Source organism: Neofelis nebulosa, chromosome 7, assembly GCF_028018385.1.
Source record: "Neofelis nebulosa isolate mNeoNeb1 chromosome 7, mNeoNeb1.pri, whole genome shotgun sequence".
Classification (NCBI taxonomy): Eukaryota; Metazoa; Chordata; class Mammalia; order Carnivora; family Felidae; genus Neofelis; species Neofelis nebulosa.
In genome coordinates this window covers 488,513-508,819 of record NC_080788.1, presented here as the reverse complement: position 1 = coordinate 508,819, position 20,307 = coordinate 488,513, and the positions used below count along the sequence as shown (strand labels likewise).

Here is a 20,307-nt window from a genome sequence, read left to right as displayed (position 1 = left end):
GCATGAGCAGAGAAGAGGCAGAGAGAGAGAGAGAGAGAGAGAGAGAGAGAGAGAGAGAGAGAGAGAGAGAGAGAGAATGAGAATCCCAAGTAGGCTCCACGCCATCAGCACAGAGCCTGATGGGGGTCAATCTTGAAAACCACTAGATCATGACCTGAACTGAAATCAAGAGCTTGGGTGCTTAACTGACTGAGCCACCCAGGCACCCCTGGTGTGTGGATTTTAAATTATCCTTGCACCCATGGAATAAATCCCACTTGATCATGTTGAGTGATCCTTTTAAGGTGTTAGTGATTCAGTTTGCTCACATATTTTGTTGAGGGTTATTGCATCTATGTTTATTAGGAATATTGGCCTGTAATTTTCCTTTCTATGTCATCCTTGTATGGTTTTGGTATTGGGGTAATACTGGCCTCATAGGATGAATTTGAAAGTGTTCCTTCTCCTTCTATTTTTTTTTTTTTTTGAAGAGTTTGAGAACAATTGGTATTAGTTCTTCTTTGAATATTTGGTAGAATTCACCAGTGAAGCCATCTGGTTCTGGGTTTTTCTTCTTTGGGAAGCTTTTAATTACTGATTCAATCTCCTTACTGGTTATCAGTCAGCTCAGATTTTCTATTTCATCATGATTCGGTCTTGGTAAATTGTATGTTGGTAGGAATTTATCTATTCTAGGTTGTCCAATTTGTTGGCATATAACTGTTCACAACAGTCTTTTGTGATCCTTTGTATTTCTGTGGTATCATTTGTAACATTTCTTGTTTAATTCTGATTTTATTTATTTGGGTTCCCTTTTTTTTCTTGGTGAGTCTAGCTAAGAGTTTGTCAGTTTTATCTTACAGAGAATCAGCTCTTAGTTTCATTGGTCTTTGTTTTATTTTTTAGTCTATTTCATTTATTTCTTCTCTAAGCTTCATTATTGGGCTTTGTTCATCTTTTTCTAGCTCATTTTTTTTAATTTTTAATTTTTTATTATTTTTATTTTTTATTTTAGAGAGAAAGAGCACAAACGGGAGAGGGGCAGAGGGAGAGAGAGAAAGAGAGAAAGAGAGAAAGAAGAGAGAGGGAGAATCTTAAACAGGTTCCATGCTCAGCATGGAGCCCAATGCAGGGCTTGATCCCACAACCCTGATTTCATGACCTGAGAGGAAGTCAAGAGTCTGATTGATGCTCAACTGCCTGAGCCAACTAGGCGCCCTGTCTAGCTCCTTGAAGTGTAAAGTTAGGTTGTTTTTTTTTAGACTTTTCTTGTTTCTTGAGGTAGACATTTATAGCTATGAACTTCCCTTTTAAAACTGTTTTTGCTGCATCCCATAAATTTTGATATTTATATTTCCATTTCCATTTGTCTCAGGGTATTTTTTGATTTCTCTTTTGATTGCTTCTTTGACTCATTGGCTTTTTGGTAGCATGCTGTTTAATATCCGCATATCTGTGAATTTTCCAGTTTTACTCATGTAATTAATTTCTAGTTTCATGCCGTTGTATTGGTAAAGATGCTTGAGGTGATTTTAATCCTCTTAAATTTATTAAGACTTGATTTGTGGTCTACCATATATATGATCTATCCTGGAAAATGTTCCATGTGCATTTGAGAAGAATATGTATTCTGTTGCTCTGGATGGAATGTTCTGTACATATCTAAGTCAATCTGAGCTAATGAATCCTTTAATGCTGATATTTTCTTGGTTTCTGTCTAGATGATGTATCCATTTATGTAAGTGGGATATTAAAATCTCTTACTATTGGGGCGCCTGGGTGGCGCAGTCGGTTAAGCGTCCGACTTCAGCCAGGTCACGATCTCGCGGTCCGTGAGTTCGAGCCCCGCGTCAGGCTCTGGGCTGATGGCTCGGAGCCTGGAGCCTGTTTCCGATTCTGTGTCTCCCTCTCTCTCTGCCCCTCCCCCGTTCATGCTCTGTCTCTCTCTGTCCCAAAAATAAATAAAAAACGTTGAAAAAAAAAATTAAAAAAAAAATCTCTTACTATTATTGTGTTGCTATCTATTTCTCCCTTTAGATCTGTTAATATTAGCTTTATATATTTAGGTCCTCCAAAGTTGGGTGAATAAATATTAATAAATGTTACATCCTTTTTTGGATTGTACTCTTTATCATTATGTAACAATAGTATTTGATTGTTTTGTAGTTCCTCTCTGTTTTTGCTGTCTTCCTCTGTGGTTTGATGATTTTCTTTAGTGGTATATTATATTCCTTTCTCTTTAGCATTTATATATTTATAATAGGTTTTTGCTTTGTGGTTACCATGAGGCTTACATAAAACAACTTATGTGTATAACAGTCTATTTTAAATTGATAACAACTTAAGTTTGATCCCATTCCAAAGCTCAATATTTTCACTCTTTCCCTGGCCCATGTGTTACATTTTGCAATTTTTTATGTTGGGTTTCCCTTAATTAGTTATTGTAAACATTGCTATTTTTACTATTTTTGTCTTGTAACTTTCATACTAGCTTTATAAGTAAATCCACTGTTTTTACTACATATTTATCTTTCCAGTGAGATTTATTCTTCCATATATTTTTTTGTTACTAATTAGTGCTCTTTCTTTTCAGCTTAAAGAGTTCCCTTTAACATTTCTTGTAAGGCTGATATAGTGGTCATGAACTTCTTTAGCTTTTGCTTGTCAGGAAAACTCTTTATCTCTCCTTTAATTCTGAATGATAAATCTCCTGGGTAGCATATTCTTGGTTGGAAAATTTTCCCTTTCAGCACTTGGAATATATCATGCCATTCCCTTCTGGCTTGCAAAGTTTCTGCTGAAAAATCTGCTAGAGCTTGTTTGGGACTCTCTGGGCTTCCTGGATTGGGATGTCTCTTTCCTTCCCCAGGTTAGGGGAGTTTAGAGCCACTGTTTTTTATTTTTCAGTAGGCTTCATGCCCAGTGGGGAGCCCAACATGGGGCTTGAACTCACGACCCTGAGGTCAAGACCTGAGCCAAGATCGAGAGTTGGACACTTAACTGACTGAGCCACCCAGGTGCCCCAGCGGCCTGTTATTTTTTTTTTATTTTTATTTTTTTCAACATTTTTTATTTATTTTTGGGACAGAGAGAGACAGAGCATGAACGGGGGAGGGGCAGAGAGAGAGGGAGACACAGAATCAGAAACAGGCTCCAGGCTCCGAGCCATCAGCCCAGAGCCCGATGCGGGGCTCGAACTCACGGACCGCGAGATCGTGACCTGGCTGAAGTCGGACGCCTAACCGACTGCGCCACCCAGGCGCCCCCGGCCTGTTATATTTTTAATAGCTTCCAGTAGGTGAAGATGTGCCCAAGACCTGTCAGCATACCTAAGGGGAGGATCTTAGTACCTACATTCAGAGTGTTTGGTAGCCAGACCCTCAGGTAGCAGAATTTAATTTAATTTAATTTAATTTAATTTAATTTAATTTAATTTAATTTAATTTAATTTAACTTAACTTAACTTAACTTAATTTAATAATTTAACTAATCTGTTTATTCAGTTATTTTTTTTTTTTTATTTATTTTTTTTTTTTTAAATTTTTTTTTCAACGTTTTTTATTTATTTTTGGGACAGAGAGAGACAGAGCATGAACGGGGGAGGGGCAGAGAGAGAGGGAGACACAGAATCGGAAACAGGCTCCAGGCTCGGAGCCATCAGCCCAGAGCCTGACGCGGGGCTCGAACTCACGGACCGCGAGATCGTGACCTGGCTGAAGTCGGACGCTTAACCGACTGCGCCACCCAGGCGCCCCAGTTTATTCAGTTATTTAAAGTAAGCTATAACTCATGATCAAGAGTCACACGCTCTACCAATTGAGCCAGCCAAGTGCCTCTCAGGTAGCAGCTGTTAAAAGCATGCTAATATATATAGTCCTGTGGGACCACAAGAGTTAGCCCCTTTAGCCAGGTGATCTGGCAGTATCCCCTGGGTGACAGTTGTAAAAACCAGGGCTCCGTATGAGTGTACCAGCTCTTTTCTGGGAGATGTTGGCCATCTGGAGCAAGGCAGAGGGAGAGAACCAAGATGTTGTACATAGCCAGTGTTCCTTAAGAGCATCCATGGTCCACTAGGCGTATGCTAAACCTGAAGCCTGTCTTTTACGGTAAAGCGCTGGGAGAGGCAAAGAGGCCTCCTTCACAGAAAGACTGGGGGAACATGTTGTCTTTCTGTCTGTCTGCTGTCTGGGCAGTGCCCTAGGGGTGGTGGCCTGCCAAGAACTGTCTCGTCCATTGCCATGGTCCCATGAGACCCAGGAATGCAACACTCTTCACCTCTTCCCTCGCCCAGAGCCATGTGATCATGGGGCATCCTCTGGGCAGCAGCTGCAAAAACTGGGCACCAGCTGTAAAAGGCCACCGGCCATGTGTAGAGCCTCCTTCCAGGAGATGAGACACTGGTCCTCCGGAGTGCAACAGAGGGAGAGAGCAAAGATAGTGCCTCCCCTCTGAGGTCTCCGGAAGAGTTCACAGTCAGCCCTTAGATGAGTGTTTAATGAGAAATCTGCCTCTCAGGCCATAGCCATGGTGGTTAGCTAGTAGGCCTCTTTCACAGGAAGACTAAGCTCACGGTTCTGTCGCCTCTTGCTATGGCTTGGGGGTGGTAGCTGTTTGAGAACTCTTTTTGAAGCGTTTACGGTCCTGCAGGACCCGCCAGCACAAGCCCCACTGGCCACCAGAGCCAGGTGATGAACAGATGTCCCTTGTCAGTAGCTGCAAAAATCAGGGTTATCAGACAGGAGTGTGAACTACTTTTTGGGTGGCACCAATTGTTACAGCCCCACGGGACCAGGAGAGCAGGCTCCACTGGCCTTTAGAGCCAGGCAGTCAAGAAGCGTCCCCTGGGTGGCAGCCACAGAGACGGGGAGACCAGATGCGTGCACGCACGAGGGTACTGTTGCTCTGCATCGCGACAACAGGAGAGCTCAAAGATGGCCCCCGGCAGTCTGCATCCCTGGAGACCATTCGAGTAGCCTCCGGGTGCATGTGTTACATCAGATGCCTACCCATCAGAACAGTGCTTTAAGCCAGTGAGGCTCCTTCACTTTAAGTCTGGGCAATGGGCTGCCTCTGAGCTGCTCCCTGGACTGGGTAAGTCTGCTTGCACGGGCCCTGATGAGAGCTGTCTTCCAAATTGTTACAGTCTTGTGGGTCTCAGCGTGTGAGGCCTTTTGGTTTCCAGTTAGATGTTTGGGGGCTCATTTCTCAGTTGCAGGGTCTAAATGTGAAGGTGCTCGATGTGGGATTTGAATCCTTTGCTCCTTGTGGGGAAGCTCTGGGTTTTGAGTTTTCTCCTGGTTATGGGTTGCTCTGCAGGGTTGGGGTTGATGGCAAGATCGTGTCCCAGGCTGTCTTGCCTTCTTGGATGTGGTTTTCTTCTCATTTGCCTTATGTATAGTCATAACTCAGCCAGGCTTTAGGTTTATTTAGGAAGAAATTGTCCCATATCCAGCTGTAGACTCAGTGTGTCTGTGGGAGGAGGTGAGTGCAGGATCTTCCTACATCACTATTGTGAACTGGAACCTCACAGTATGAACCCTTGATATTTTTACTTCTCTTTATTTTACGATCAACAGTGTACATATGGAATTAGGCAAGACTTTTTTTTTCTTAAGTCAGAGTCTCTTTTTTATGGGAGATAATCCTGTGCATTGTAAATTGTGAGGTGGCATTTCTGGCCTCTATCCACAAGATGCCTGTAGCACCCACCAAAAAATGTCTCCAGATATAGTTAAATGTGCCTTAAGGGACAAAATTGTTCACCTCACCCCTACCCTTTGAGAATCACTGCTGTAAGTCTTGCAGACTATGGCTTCCCAAACAATGTGCACTGGAATCCCCTATGTCCACTGACTGATGAATGGATAAAGAAGATGTGATTATATACATATATATATGTGTGTGTGTGTGTGTGTGTGTATAAACGTATATATATCTCCATAAAAAAGAGTGAAAGCTTGCCATTTGCAACGAAATGGATGGAACTAGAGTGTATTATGCTAAGTGAAATAAGTTAAAGACACACTATGTAATTTCACTCATGGAATTTAAGAAACAAAACAGGTGAACATAGGGGAAGAAACTAAAAATAGGGAAGCAAACCGTAAGAGACTCTAACAATAGAGAACAGACTGAGGGTTGAGGGAGAGAGATGGGTGGGGGATGGGCTAGGTGGGAGATGGGCAAATAAGGAGGGCACCGTTGGGATGAGCACTGGGTGTTGTATGTAAGTGATGAATCGCTAAGTTCTACTCCTGAAACCAATATTACACCGTATGTTAACTAACTAGAAGTTAAATAAAAACTGAAACAAAAACAAACAAAAGAAGAGAGAATGCAGATGCTGGTTCGGTAGGTGGAGGCAGGCCTGAGGTTCGCATCTCTAACGAGCACTCGGGATGTGGGTGCTGCTGGTCAGATTTCCACACCGATTAGCAAGCTCGCCGATAGCTTCCCATCATCTCAATTGAGTGAATTTTCAAGAGGATCCGATGACAATAATTATGGAAGTAGTGAATTTAGAGTAAACTGTAGCCCAAACAACATAAGACCAATGGAAACCAAGAAAACAAGCACTATCCCTCCATCCTAACGAATAGCAGCTGCCTTCACTTTTCCCTGTTTCCTTCTAGCCCTCAATGTTCATTCACAATTAGAGAGCTCTGAGGAGGAGATTTGCAAGAATCAAATCAAGGTCATCTAGACTGTAGCAAACTGAGGCAACTCATGTACCACCAGGTGCTATAATTGGTAATACTGTAAACACACTAGCTCATAATACACATCTTTGCCTGTTGAGAGGTTTAGGGTATCAAATTAAGACAGTGAACTCTGCATTTACCTGATCTGATGATGTTCAAACTTCTTTTTTGTGTGAAAGTGTGTTCTCTCCTTGAGAACTATTGACTGGACCTAAATTTAACACTGTCTAAGGTCATTTTCTTACTGCAGGTTTTCCGAGAGTCAGGGAAATATGTTAAATTAGGTTTATTAAAGCTTACCAGTTACAGAGAAACTTTATCCTATAATTCTGTTATAAGAATCAATAGAAAATGTAATGAAATTCCTGGAGTGAAAAAAATCCTCTGCATTTCATCTGTAATCCTTAAAATAGTGATTGGTAAGCATACTTACTTGTCACATTGAGAATGTTGGATACAGCACACATTTCTTCTCATTTACAAAATGATTGATTATGTTCACTGCTTTATCTTGCTGTTGCTTAAAATAACCCTCCTAGGACTGCTGTAAAGAGGTTTATTGTTTTTTTTTTTTTTTTTAAGGAATACAAGTCACTTTTTGTTAAGTTAAACAGTACAAGGAGCCTGGAAAAGTGGATTAACTGCCCCAGCAATGGTTTAACCGTGAACTAGGGATGTGTAAATACATTGTACGTCACTTCTATAAGCCTCTTTAGGGGCATTATCGCAGTTCATTCCTGTGGCTGCCTGTGAAGAAGAAAGGGATGCCGTTGGCAGTACTCTGCAAAGTTTAAAATGTGTATACCCCTGACTCAGCAGTTCTGCTTCTAAGAAGCCAATGCCATAGAAACCCTTGTATAAGTGTGGAAAAATAGATGTACAAGGATGCCGACACAGCATTTTTCCCATTGGAGTGTTACTAGAAATAACCGGAAATTGAAGACTACATAGATGCCCATCAATGGTAAAAGCTTAAATAAATTATGATACACTCACAATGCACACTGCTTTGCAGCTTATGAAGGAAGAGTGGAGAAGAGTGGAGAAGAGTAGAGTGGAGAAGGAAGAGTGGAGAAGGATTATATTGATGTATAATACTGGATGAAAACAGCAAGTCACAGGACTTAAAAAGAGGAAAACATTTGCTCTTTTGCGTGTGTATTTAAAAATGTGTGTACATAGGGGCGCCTGGGTGGCTCACTCGGTTGGGTGTGCGACTTTGGCTCAGGTCATGGTCTCTAGGTTTGTGAGTTCGAGCCCCGTGCCACGCTCTGTGCTAACAACTCAGAACCTGGAGTCCGCTTTGGAATCTGTCTCCCGCTCTGTTTGCCCCTCCTCCACTCATACTGTCTCTCTCTCTTCCCCTCTCTCTTTCTCATTCTCTCTCAAAAATAAACATTAAAATTTTTTTTTTTTTTTTTTTTTAAATTTTTATTTTCAACATTTTTTATTTATTTTTGGGACAGAGAGAGACAGAGCATGAACGGGGGAGGGGCAGAGAGAGAGGGAGACACAGAATCGGAAACAGGCTCCAGGCTCCGAGCCATCAGCCCAGAGCCTGATGCGGGGCTCGAACTCACGGACTGCGAGATCGTGACCTGGCTGAAGTCGGACGCTCAACCGACTGCGCCACCCAGGCGCCCCTAAAATTTTTTTTTTTTAAAGTGTACACATCAAACTTAACAGTGTTTACCCTTGGAAGAAGGGATATGGGGAGGAGGATGAGAATTCCTACTTGTTATGTGCTTCAGGTTTGAATCTTGACAATGATCATATATTACTTTTGTAATTAAAGGACTATTTTGAGAAAGTCGAAAACAAACTGGGTCCTAGTTCTACCCCTGCTACTTGTGTTTGACCAACGATTCTCATCTGGGGAGGTTTCGCAACACCCCTTCGCCATTCATCCGACATTTGGCATCGTCTGGAGACATTTCTGGTTGTCACGTTGTCAAGAGGGGTATGTAGCGGGTAGAAGCCAGGGATGCTGCCAAACCTCCCGCAGTGCAGTAGTGCAGAGGACGGCCCCTCCGTAACGAAGAATTACCCAGCTCCAAATGTGGGAGGTACTGAGTTAAGAAATCCTGTGTCAGACTGCAGGGCTACAGCCATGTTCAGGTATGCAGATTTGCCTCTGACCCTATCAGGGAATGCCATTCACACTGTGAGGAAATCTCTGCACACCATGCAACGTTGTAGTTATTATCAAATGAAAAATAAACATGCAAATTTGTACCCCAGGGGGCAGGCACTGGAGTTTTCTGCTTTATCGTTAGCACCTCGCCCAGAGGCTGGCACATTAAGCAGCCACACGAATGAAGGAATTTAACTAGATATCCCACATAGGCTCTATTATACTCAGGTTGGAGCAGATGCTGAAGATTTAAGAATTTAAGGAGAAACTTAAAATTATAGCAGATGATGTCTGCTAATTTATCTTCAGTTGAGGATTGACAAATACTGCTGATATACATATGTAGCTGTAGAACACCTTGGTTCACTTTTCCCAACGCCTTTTGATAAGAAAATCACGTTTCCTCATGAAAGAATGTCAGTAAAGGACACTATTGTGTCTTATCTTTCTAGAATCGGTTTAATTTTTTTTTAAAAAATTTTTAACGTTTATTTTTATTTATTTTTGAGACAGCGAGAGACAGAGCATGAACGGGGGAGGGAGACACAGAATCTGAAACAGGCTCCAGGCTCTGAGCAGTCAGCACAGAGCCCAACATGGGGCTCGAACTCACGGACAGTGAGATCGTGACCTGAGCTGAATTCGGACCCAGGCGCCCCTAGAATCGGTTTTAAAAATCCCTAGCTATCTAGGGTCGCCTGGGTGGCTCGGTTGTGTCCAACTCTTGGTTTTGGCGCAGGTCATGATCTCGAGGTTCATGAGTTCGAACTTCTCCCCCACCCCACCACCCCCCCTCTCAAGCTTGCACTCTCTCAAAATAAACTTAGAAAATATTAAAAAAAATTTTTTTTAATGTTTGTTTATTTCTGAGACAGAGTGCGAGCAGGGGAGGGGCAGAGAGAGAGAGAGGGAGACACAGAATCCGAAGCAGGCTCCAGGCTCCGAGCTATCAGCACAGACCCTGACGTGGGGCTCGAACTCACAAACCGTGAGATCATGACCTGAGCCAAAGTCGGTTGCTCAACTGACTGAGCCACCCAGGCGCCCCACCCAACACCCCGCCAAAAAAAATTTTTTTTAATCATTAGCCTTAGATATCTTTTGGCTGCATACTGAATTTAGTAAAGACTTTTTAAAATCATTTTATTTTAATTTATTTTAAATTTATTTTTATTTTTAAAGTAATCTCCACGCCCGATATGGGGCTCGAACTCATGACTTCAAGATCAAGAGTTGCATGCTCTTCCAACTGTGAGTCAGGTGCCCCTTAAAAACATTTTACACTAGGGGCGCCTGGGTGGCGCAGTCGGTTAAGCGTCCGACTTCAGCCAGGTCACGATCTCGCGGTCCGTGAGTTCGAGCCCCGCGTCAGGCTCTGGGCTGATGGCTCGGAGCCTGGAGCCTGTTTCCGATTCTGTGTCTCCCTCTCTCTCTGCCCCTCCCCCATTCATGCTCTGTCTCTCTCTCTGTCCCAAAAATAAATAAAAAACGTTGAAGAAAAAAAAAAAAAACATTTTACACTGTAGACACTGCCTGACTTTGTAAAATAATGTACATTATTTTACTTTGCGTAACAGTGAGGCAGCAAAGCAGAAGGTATTCTTTTTATAATGTTTTATAGTGGAAAAGCTGAAAAATACACAAGAATATTCAAGAATAATGGATTGAAGAGTTTTTGCCATAGACTTTCTTTTCTTAAGTTTATTTATTTATTTTGAGAGAGAGCATGTGAGCAGGGGAGGGGCAGAGTGAGAGAGAGAGGAGGAGAGAGAGAATCCCAAGCAGGCTCCGTGCCATCAGCATGGAGCCCAACACAGGTCTCAAATTCACAAACTGTGATATCGTGACCTGATCCCAAACCAAGTCAGGCGCTCAACTGACTGAGCCTCCCAGGCATGCCACCATACACTTTTAACAATTATTGACATTTTGCCAACAGATATCCTTATTTTAGAAAATTGTGACATATGGAGGTTAACAGATAATTAGTGTCAAGTATGTAGACTGAGTCTTTCAGCTTTGAAGTTCTGTGTCCTCTCCTATTCATCTGACTAAAAATTAAGGAGAAAGGTTACGTTTTTTTGAAAATGTATGTGGTTTCGTTAGGTAACTTGAAAGTGAAATTCTTTTGGTAAGACATTCTCATAATTCCTCCAACTTGAGACAATACTGGAGTAATGATGTTCAGAGTTAAAACTGAATTTGTAAAACCCAAATTTAAATCCTTCAGAATGTTACATTATCCATATTTGTACTTTTTAGGTATTCAATTTAGTTTTTCCCTTACTAGTTATATCTTTACTTTGGAAGAGTATCTCCATTTGTTTTTTGTTGTTGTTCTTATCTTATTTTTAGTGTGCTTCACTCCTTGGTTCCCTTTGTTTTTCTGAGATGTGACTTAGGATCTTTACGTAGGTTGATTTCCTTTCTTTTCTTTTCTTTTCTTTTTTTTTTTTTCTGGGGGGGAGAAGATTCTTTTTTTTTTTTTTTTCTTAAGTTTATTTATTTATTTTGAGACAGAGAGAGAGAGAGAGAGACAGAGAGAGAGAGAGAGAGAGAGAGAGAGAGAGAGATGGAGAGAGAGTGAATCCCAAGCAGGCTCTGTCCAGGAGCCCAACATGGGGCTCGAACCCATGTACTGTGAAATCATGACATGAGCTGAAATCAAGTTGGATGTTCAACCGACTGAGCCACCCAGGTGCCCCTGATTTTCTAATTATTATTATTAGCTTTACAGCATATAGATTTGAGGAAAGCTTCTAATTGAACTGTCATTGCACTGTGTCTAGAGTGCTCAATGCACAGAAAACTGCTTCCTTCTGCTTTTGCAAGGTTTTACTGCCTAGAGTAGTCTGCAGGAAGATCATCTTTGTTGGGGTATTGAGGAAGTTTTAGGTAGAAATCAGTGATTGTGGGATCTCTAACTTCAAGAAGCTATGTCTAGGGACTCGGTGGTTAAGAGCGAATTTGTGTAGCTGTGTAATCGTTGCTGAATCATTAGAGATAAATGGGAATTGTCAGATGGTGCTGATTCATTTATTCATTCATATATTCAACACACTGAGCACCTATTATGTGCCACTATGTTGTCAGGTGCTGGGGATATGATGAATAAAACACCCATTGCCATCAATTTACACCATAGTGGGGAAGACAGACATTGATCAAACACATGCAGGATTGTGTAAGTGCACCCCAGGTAAGGAACATGGTTTATGCAGAGGATCCTAATGGAGACTTTGGGGGCAGGGAAGATCCCTGAGGAAGTGATGCCTGGGCTAACACCTGCAGGCCCAGTGGGAGTTAGGTAGGTGAGGGGGAGGGAGAGTGTCTCTGACAGGGAAGAAGCACACTGCTTGCTGGAGGGAAGCCCGTGGTGAGTTCGAGCAGAGAGCACAGGGGAGAGTCACGCCAGGAGAGGCTGGTGGGGACAGAACGGGTGGGATGTGGCCTTAAGGATTTGGTCTGCCTTAATGAAAACCACAGAAGGGTTTTAAGCAAGGAGGTACCGTCAGATCTGTGTTTGGAAAGATCGCTTGGCTGTCTGCATGGAGAACTGACTGCGGGGGCTGAGGAGCCTGCTTCGGGCAGTAGGCTTGCTCTGGCCCTGATGAGAGACGCAGACAGCTCGTGCTAGGACAGCGGCAGTGGGGTGAGAAGACATGCACGGATCTGAGAAACATTTAGAGGTGAAACCAACGGTTTCCTGATGGGTTGGATATGCACGTGAGGGAGAAGGTCATGTAAAGGACAACTCCTAGGTTTTAAAGTTGTAACTCGGCAGATGGTGGAACCATTCACTGCAACGGGCAGGACAGGGAAGGTCGTGTATTTGGTTATGTGCACGTTGAGTCTGTGGTCCCTTTACCATGTCCCTGTTTCACACAGATTAGAGAATTGTGGCAAATGGAGGTTAACGGGTGGTTTAGCAGTGCCGAGTGTGCAGATTAAGGTTTTTGGCTTTGCAGCATCCCTCCCTCTTGACCACACTAAAATGAGGGAGCAAGGTTACATTTCTTTGAAACTGTATGTGGTTTCACTATCTTGAATGAGAAATGGACATTCAGGTGTGGACTCAGAGGAGCGCTCTGTGTCGGAGACACAGGTGCCTCATGAGTGGTCTTTCCTTAAGTTCATTTTAGTTGCAGTATCCTTGGAAATGACCTTTTGGGATTCTCTGTTATAAATACATGGAGAGCTAGAGTAGAATTCTTAGGATCTCCATTGCTGAGTGCGATTTTACAGGCCTCCTAAAACATTTCTGCAAGTAATTGTTGGGTACCTTGAAACAAAAGTCTCTGTAAGTAAGGGTTGGAGGCACCCGTGCCAGCAGCTTCCGGGAGACTGTAGCTGGATCGGCGTTTCTGAGGTCTGTCCGATGGTCAGCACTGGAATTAGAGTTTTTTGCAAACCACTCACAAACTTGAAATGTAAGATTAGCTATGGTTTTTCCCTTTTGGTGTTCTTAGTATTTGCCTTCTTAAGGAATGTGCGTTTAGTGAATTGACTGTCTTACCTAACACGTTAATGGTGTGGAGTTTAGCTAGACTTCATGTAATTTAAAGATTATTATTGACATTAGCTTAGTTTGCTTTTTTTTGTTACTATCGTTTTGCATATATCCCCTTTTATAAGAAGGATCTGTGGCTAACACAGTGAAAATAAATAGTAATGTACAATTCATAATTTTGCCATAAATGTAGTGTGCATACAGAGTGTAAGTCTGTATGTGGTCAGATAAATCAGTCTGCAAATATAGCGATGTCACATGTACTCCCCAAAAAGGAAAGCAAAACCATGCTTATCTGAAAATCAGATTTAACCATATCAGTAATCCATTCCCCAGTACCCTAGGGCTATTTTACTGTGAAACTTTGTCAAATAATGGCAGCCCAGAAAGCATTTATGATGTTTGCAAAAGACAGTGCCCTCTCCGGTGAACCAATTCTTTTCTTGAATAAATAATATAAAATTGATGAATTTTGTTACCAAAGCAAGAAGAGAGACCAAGATCCCAGAGACATCATTCAAAGTAGAATGAATTCTATGTGACAAAATTGGGTTTAAGGCCTACTGTAGGTAAGAAGGTCATAAACCGAGGCACAAAGTTATTCTCCTTGAAAAGAAAGCAGGAGTGACTAATGACAAAATTCCTCTATTAAGTGACATGTTGGATATCATATTAGCACGCTATGACGGAGAGCTATTACTGTCACGCGTGTGTGTGTTCTAGTTTTTTACTTTTTGGTCAGACAAAACCACTAATGTAGAGTGTGAATCACCTTCTGGCTTGTTCATGGTACACGAAGGAGGTGTGCCTGACAGCATTTTATTTTTGTCAGTAAGAACTCCCTAGAATAAGAGATTTTGATTTTAGTTAGGATTGTTTGTGATCCGCTGGTGTAGACTGGAAAAGTGTTGAGAATGGCTCTGTGGGCAGCAGGGAAGGGCGTTGTTGGACGAGGAGGTGGCTGCGTGGGAATGCCCGTCATGTGCCGTCACTCGCAGGTAGCAGCTGGTGGAAACAGTGTGCTTCCTGATTTTGACCGTGTCGGAGACAATAAGGAACTGAAAATAAGGTCAAATCACAGGCACCAAGTGTGTCCGTCACTGCTGCAGGAAGAGGCGGGCGCTGTATGCAAGCCTCTGCTTTTCCACACGGAGGTACCCCGACTCTCCAGGGGAAAGTGCACACGCCAGTTCTTAAACTTGGGGGATTTGAGAGAGACATTTCTTCATGACACTGACAAAGCCGTTTTTCTGGTTTCAAATGTTGGAAGTAGCATAGCTCACTGATCCAGTCATTTCTTGATAGGTAGAGTTGGGTATTCGAGGGGCAAAATGTGATTTTTAGTTTTGAGGAGATCAGTGTGACCAGATAATATTTTTGAAATATGAAATGCCCCTTTTATGTTGTTCCTGGTTTGTTTGTTTGTTTGTTTGTTTGTTTTTACGCTTTGGCCCTTCCTCCTACCTGCTCCAGTCAGGTAGTACTGTGCTCATACTTGAGATGAAGCAGGATGTGACAGCAAACAGACATAAGGAGTTAAAATTTGCCTTTTTTTTTTTTAGTTTCTAAAACCTAGTCCGCCATGGGGAGCAGAAGGGACTTGGTACACACGCTATAATGGCAGTGTTACAGGAGGTGGGAGAGACGCTGGTCCCTGTCTCTGGGGTCGAGGAGTGAATGTTGGGACAGCAGAGAGTGAGCAAAGCGGCAGTTTATTGAGCGAAAGCACAGAACTCTGAGAGTTACAGGGGTCCCTACTGGGTTGATGCCAAGGATTTTTGTCCCTTGTTTTTGGGGACCTTATCAGGAACTGGATAACAGTTTGTGAGACTGCTCATGGCACACAGCACAGGCAGGTCTGTGGGATTTATCCTTTTTTTTCCCTTCTCCCAAACCTGCTGCCCTGCAGCCCCCCACCCACAGCCACAGCCAGTCCCCCTCCCCGGGGCCCCTGTCTGTCCCTGCGTGCTGTTAACTCTTTCACTACTCATCAGGACAAAGCTGCTACTTGATAGGAGAAAATAATTCCCTTGCTGAGCGGAGGAAAAGACCGAGGAGAGAAGAGAGCCAGGGGATACATGCCGGCACCGGAGTGTGCAGGCCCTGGGCTGAGGGGACGCTGGGATGGCAGCCAATCTAAGCGTCACGCGGGCTCAGAGTGCTCTTCAGGGACCTGAGTTGAATTTCCACATCTACCACCACTTGCTTCTGTTCCCGATAACACGTAGGTATGAGTTAGAAGTTTCTTAGTAGAAATGCAATGTAGGAAAGGGTACTCATTAAGCAGAAGCCTGACCCGTGGCTCAAACCACCATTATAAAGCTGGGCATGTGGGAGGAAGGGGCCATCCGCTCAGTCCTAAAGTCCAGTTCTTACGTAGAAATTCTGCTTCACTTTTCTCCTAAAAACTGATACCTAAAATTTACCTAAACTTAGCACTTTGCCTGTGTGCCGAGCACATGTGAAGGTGTGGGAGAGTTTAAGAAACTTGTAGCTTATGTGAAGAGTGACTGCTTGAGAATTATGTTTTTAATTTAGTACAGTATTTTCCCCCTTTCTTGTCTGTATTCTCCCCTCCCCACCTCTTCTGTCTCCCTCCTTTTTCTTCAGGCATGTAGAATCATAGAGCTAGGTGGATTTTAATCACGGATGGCTTTACAAGTCTTTTCTGTACCTTTTTCTCTGTAGCAGAACCTCATGGAAATTCATCTCGGCCTTTTGTTGCGCTTTGTCATTTTTTTATTTTTTGCAGCTTATTACAAACTTTTTTGCATTTGAATTTTGAGATGTCTTTTGTGTGGGTGATAGTTTCAGAGTTTTTAAAAAAGAGTTTTAAAAAGTATTTAGTTGTAAAAAAAAAAACCCATATAGCATAAGATTTATCATCATAACCATTTTTAAATATATGGTTCAGTACTGCGTGTTAAGTATACTCACATTGTGCTATGGATCTCCAGAACTTTTTTATCGTGCAAAATGGAAGCTCTGTACTTACTGAACAAAAAGTCTCCGTTTCTCCCGCTCCTTGCCCCCGGTGACCACATCCTACTTTCTGTGTCTGTGAGTTTGACTGCTTCAGATGCCTCATATAAGTAGAATCATGCAGTGTTTGTCTTTTTGTGACTGGCCTGTTTCACTGAGCATAATGTCCTCAGGATTCATCCGCATTGTGGCAGGTGTCCGTATTTCCTTCCTTTTTAAGGCTGAATGATATTCCAGTGTGCTGTGTGTCCCACATTCTGTGCATCTCTTCATCTGCAGATGGACATTTGGGTGGCTTCCATCACGTGGCTCTTGTGACTAGTGCTGCCTACACGTGGGTGTGCAAGTTATCTCAAGATTGGCTTTCAGTTCTTTGGGATATATATGCCCAAGTGGGATTTGTGGATGCTATTGTAATTCCGTTTTTAATTTTTTGAGAAACTTCCATACTATTTTCCACATTGTTGCATCATTTCACTTTCCCACTAACGGGGCACTGGGGCTCCAACTTTTCCAGTTCTCTCCCACACATGTTTTTCTTTCTTTTTTTCTTTCTTTATTTTTTGATAGAGGTGATACCTTGTGATTTTGATTTGCATTTCTCTAATGATCAGTGATACTGAGCATCTGTTCACATGCTTGCCCACCATTTAAAAAAATTGTAATGTTTATTTTTGAGAAGGGGGAGGGGCAGAGAGGGAGACAGAATCCAAAGCAGGCTCTGAGCTGTCAACACAGAGCAGGACCTGGGGCTCAGACCCACGGACCGTGAGAAAATGACCTGAGTTGAAGTTGGACACGTAACCGACTGAGTCACCCAGGCACCCCTTGTTTCCCTTTTTAATGTCATCTTTGGAGAGGTGTCTGTTCAAATGTCTATTTGCTCATCTTTAAATTACATTATTTGTGGGTTTTTTTGGTTGTTGAGTTGGAGTTTTTTTTGTAGTCTAGATATTAACCCTTTAGTGGATACATGATTTGCAAACATTTTCTCCCATCCCATAGGTTGCCTTTTCACTCTGTTGATTGTGTCCTTTGATGTAGTTTTATTTTGAAACTTTAAAAAAGATATTTATTTTAACTGAGTTTGACATTTAACATTGTATAAACTGAGGATGTACAGATGTTACTATGATACATTTATATGTTGTAATAAGCAATATTTATCACATGACAAAATTACTGTGTAGTACTATCCTCTATATGTGTCATACCTTACTTTGGATCTCTATGGCTTACTTACTGCTTGTTACAAGTTTGTACCCTTGAGCACTATCAGTCTTATCCCCCCACTGATGTGCACAAGTTTTTGAGTTAGAGGTGTCCCATTTGTCTATTTTTGTTTTTGTTGCTTGTGCTTTTGTTGTCATAACCAAGAAATCATCACAAAGTCCAGTGTCATGAAGCTTTTGCCCTGTGTTTTCTTCCAGGAGTTTTTTTTTTTTTTTTTAATAAATTAAAAAAAACTTATTGATTGATTGAGAGCGAGAGCGCATGCACCAGCAGGGGAGGGGCAGAGAGAGAGAGTGTGGGAGGGGTAAAGAGAGAGAGAGAGACAGGGAGAGAGAGGGAGAGAGAGAGGGAGAGACAGGGAGAGAGAGGGAGAGAGGGAGAGAGAGGGAGAGAGAGAGGGAGGGAGAGAGAGAATGAATCCCAGGCAGGCTCCATGCTCAGCGCGGAGCTCCTATGGGGCTCAGTCTCATGGTGGTGGATGACTTGTGCTGAAATCAGGCTTAACCAACCACCTGGGTGCCCCTCTTCTGGGAGTTTTATGGTTTTAGTTCTTACATTTAAATGTAACTAAATCCATTTTGATTTTTATATATGGTGTAAGGTAAGGGTCCAGCTTCTTTTGTGTGTGGATATCAGTTTTCCCAATACTATTTGTTGAAGAAACTGTCCTTTCCCCATTATGAGTGGTCTTGACACCATTGTAAGCCTTTTAACAACTGCATCGTGTATGTCATGGACAAACCCCACTCTCTTTGGTTGTGTTGTTTCCAGGTATTTGCTGTAATGTTCACGGAGGTAAACTTTGGTGTAAGCATGTCCCAATGTATCGGTGCTTTTATTGCTTTGGGAGTCAGGTGTGGGGTTGCTGGATCAGAGGGATATATACTTTCTGATACATTTTGCAAGATTAAAATATTTCAAGATTATTTTTCAAAGAGGCAGTAACACTTTCGTTTGTACCACTAATGTTTGAGAGAGCAATAGTATTCTTCTTTATGTAATTCTGGGACAATTGGCATCAGGAAGGCATCAGGATCCCCTCCCAGGGGAGGGATCACATCTATGACTAAAAAACATAAAGATATTTCTCTATATCATTATATATGTTAGTGCTTAACATTTAAATGCATAAAGAATCCCTATTCTCAAATTTCTATAATCTCAGGAAACCTAAGAGGAAAGAGGACTGACCTGAGTGGCAGAGTTCTATTAACTGGCACTTAACGTAAGCAGGTGCAATCAGTTGATGTGGAAAAACATGGGCTTTGGTGACAAATCTGGCTTCACAGCCTGATGACAAGTCAGCCTCCCAGCCTTTTGGTGTACGATCCTGGGCAACCTCTCACACTTCAGCCTGTTCACCTATGAAGGGTGTCTGCGCTTTTGCTGTTGACGTTGAATGTGCAGATGACATTTTCGGGACTCCTATGCTGTCTCAGTTGGTTCTGCTGTGACACAGTGTAACAGACTGGGCAGCTTGTAAACTACAGGGACGTATCTCTCACACTTCTGGAGGCTGGGAGTCTGAGATGAGGGTCCTCTTCCAGGACACGTCTTGTGCCCTCACATGGCAGAAGGGGCTGGGAAGCTCTCTGGAGACTTTTTTATGAGGCACTAAGTCCAGTCATGAGAGCTGCACCCTCATGACTTAAGCACCTCTCAAAGGCCCTACCTACTCATACCACCATCACCTTTGAGGGTGATGATTTCAACCTCAATCTGGGGGGAGGGGGAGGGACACAGACATTCAGACCACAGCAAATGTCATTTTCTATTTGTCAAAACAGTCCTCAAAAGTAGACTGTTAAAGATGAAACTGTGGAGACGGTAAAAAAGATCAGTGGTTGCCAGGGGTTGTGGTGAGGATGGCCAGATAGGCAGAACACAGGATTTTTAAGGCGGTGAAAATACTCACTCTGATATGGTAATGATGGATACATGCCATTATACATTGTCCACACCCATGGAATATATAAGACTAAGACTGAATCGTAATGTGAATCATGGACTTTGGGTGATAATGATGTGTTGGTGTTGGTTCATCATTTGTAACAAATGTGCCGCTCGGGTGGGGGATGTTGGTAACGGGAAGGCTGTGCGTGTTGGGGGGCAGGGAATACGTAGGAAATCTCTATCCCTTTCCCTCAAATTTGCTATGAACCTTAAACTGCTCTACAAAATAATCTCTTAGAAACAGTTTTTAAATTATTTTTTATGATCACCACCATAAGTCTAACTAACATCCTTCACCATGCACACTTTCAATTTTTTTTCTTCTGATGAGAATTTTCAAGGTCGACTCTCTCAGCACCTTTCAAATATGCAACACAGTATTATTACCTACAGTCACCGTGCTGTGTATTGTATCACTATGACATTTTACTTTGTATCTGAAGCCTTGTACTTTTGATCCCCTTTATGCATTTTGTCCAGCCGTTCCACCCTCGCCTCTGTTAACCATCAATCTGTTTTCTGCATTTGTGACCTTTTAAAAATAAATATTCCATATATAAGTGAGGTCATACATTGTCTGTCTTTGACTTATTTCAGTTAGTGTAATTCCCTCAAGGTCCATTCATGATGTCAGAAATGGCAAGATTTCCTTCTTTGGAGATGAGTTGGGTTAGTGTTGAATCAGTGTTTTCATTTTCTTCGGATAAATACCTAGAAGTGGGATTGCTGGATCATGTGGTGGTTCTATTATTAATTTTTTGAGGAATCTGTATACTGTTTTCCAGAATGGCTGCACTAATTTACATTCACACCAA

At 42.4% G+C, this 20,307-nt stretch overlaps 1 protein-coding gene across 6 annotated transcripts in view; it reads left to right on the top strand.

Moving 5' to 3' along the window:
* Positions 1 to 20,307, top strand: part of CHRNA5 (cholinergic receptor nicotinic alpha 5 subunit) — a 61,821-nt gene that overhangs the window by 8,847 nt on the left and 32,667 nt on the right. The window lies entirely within an intron of this gene.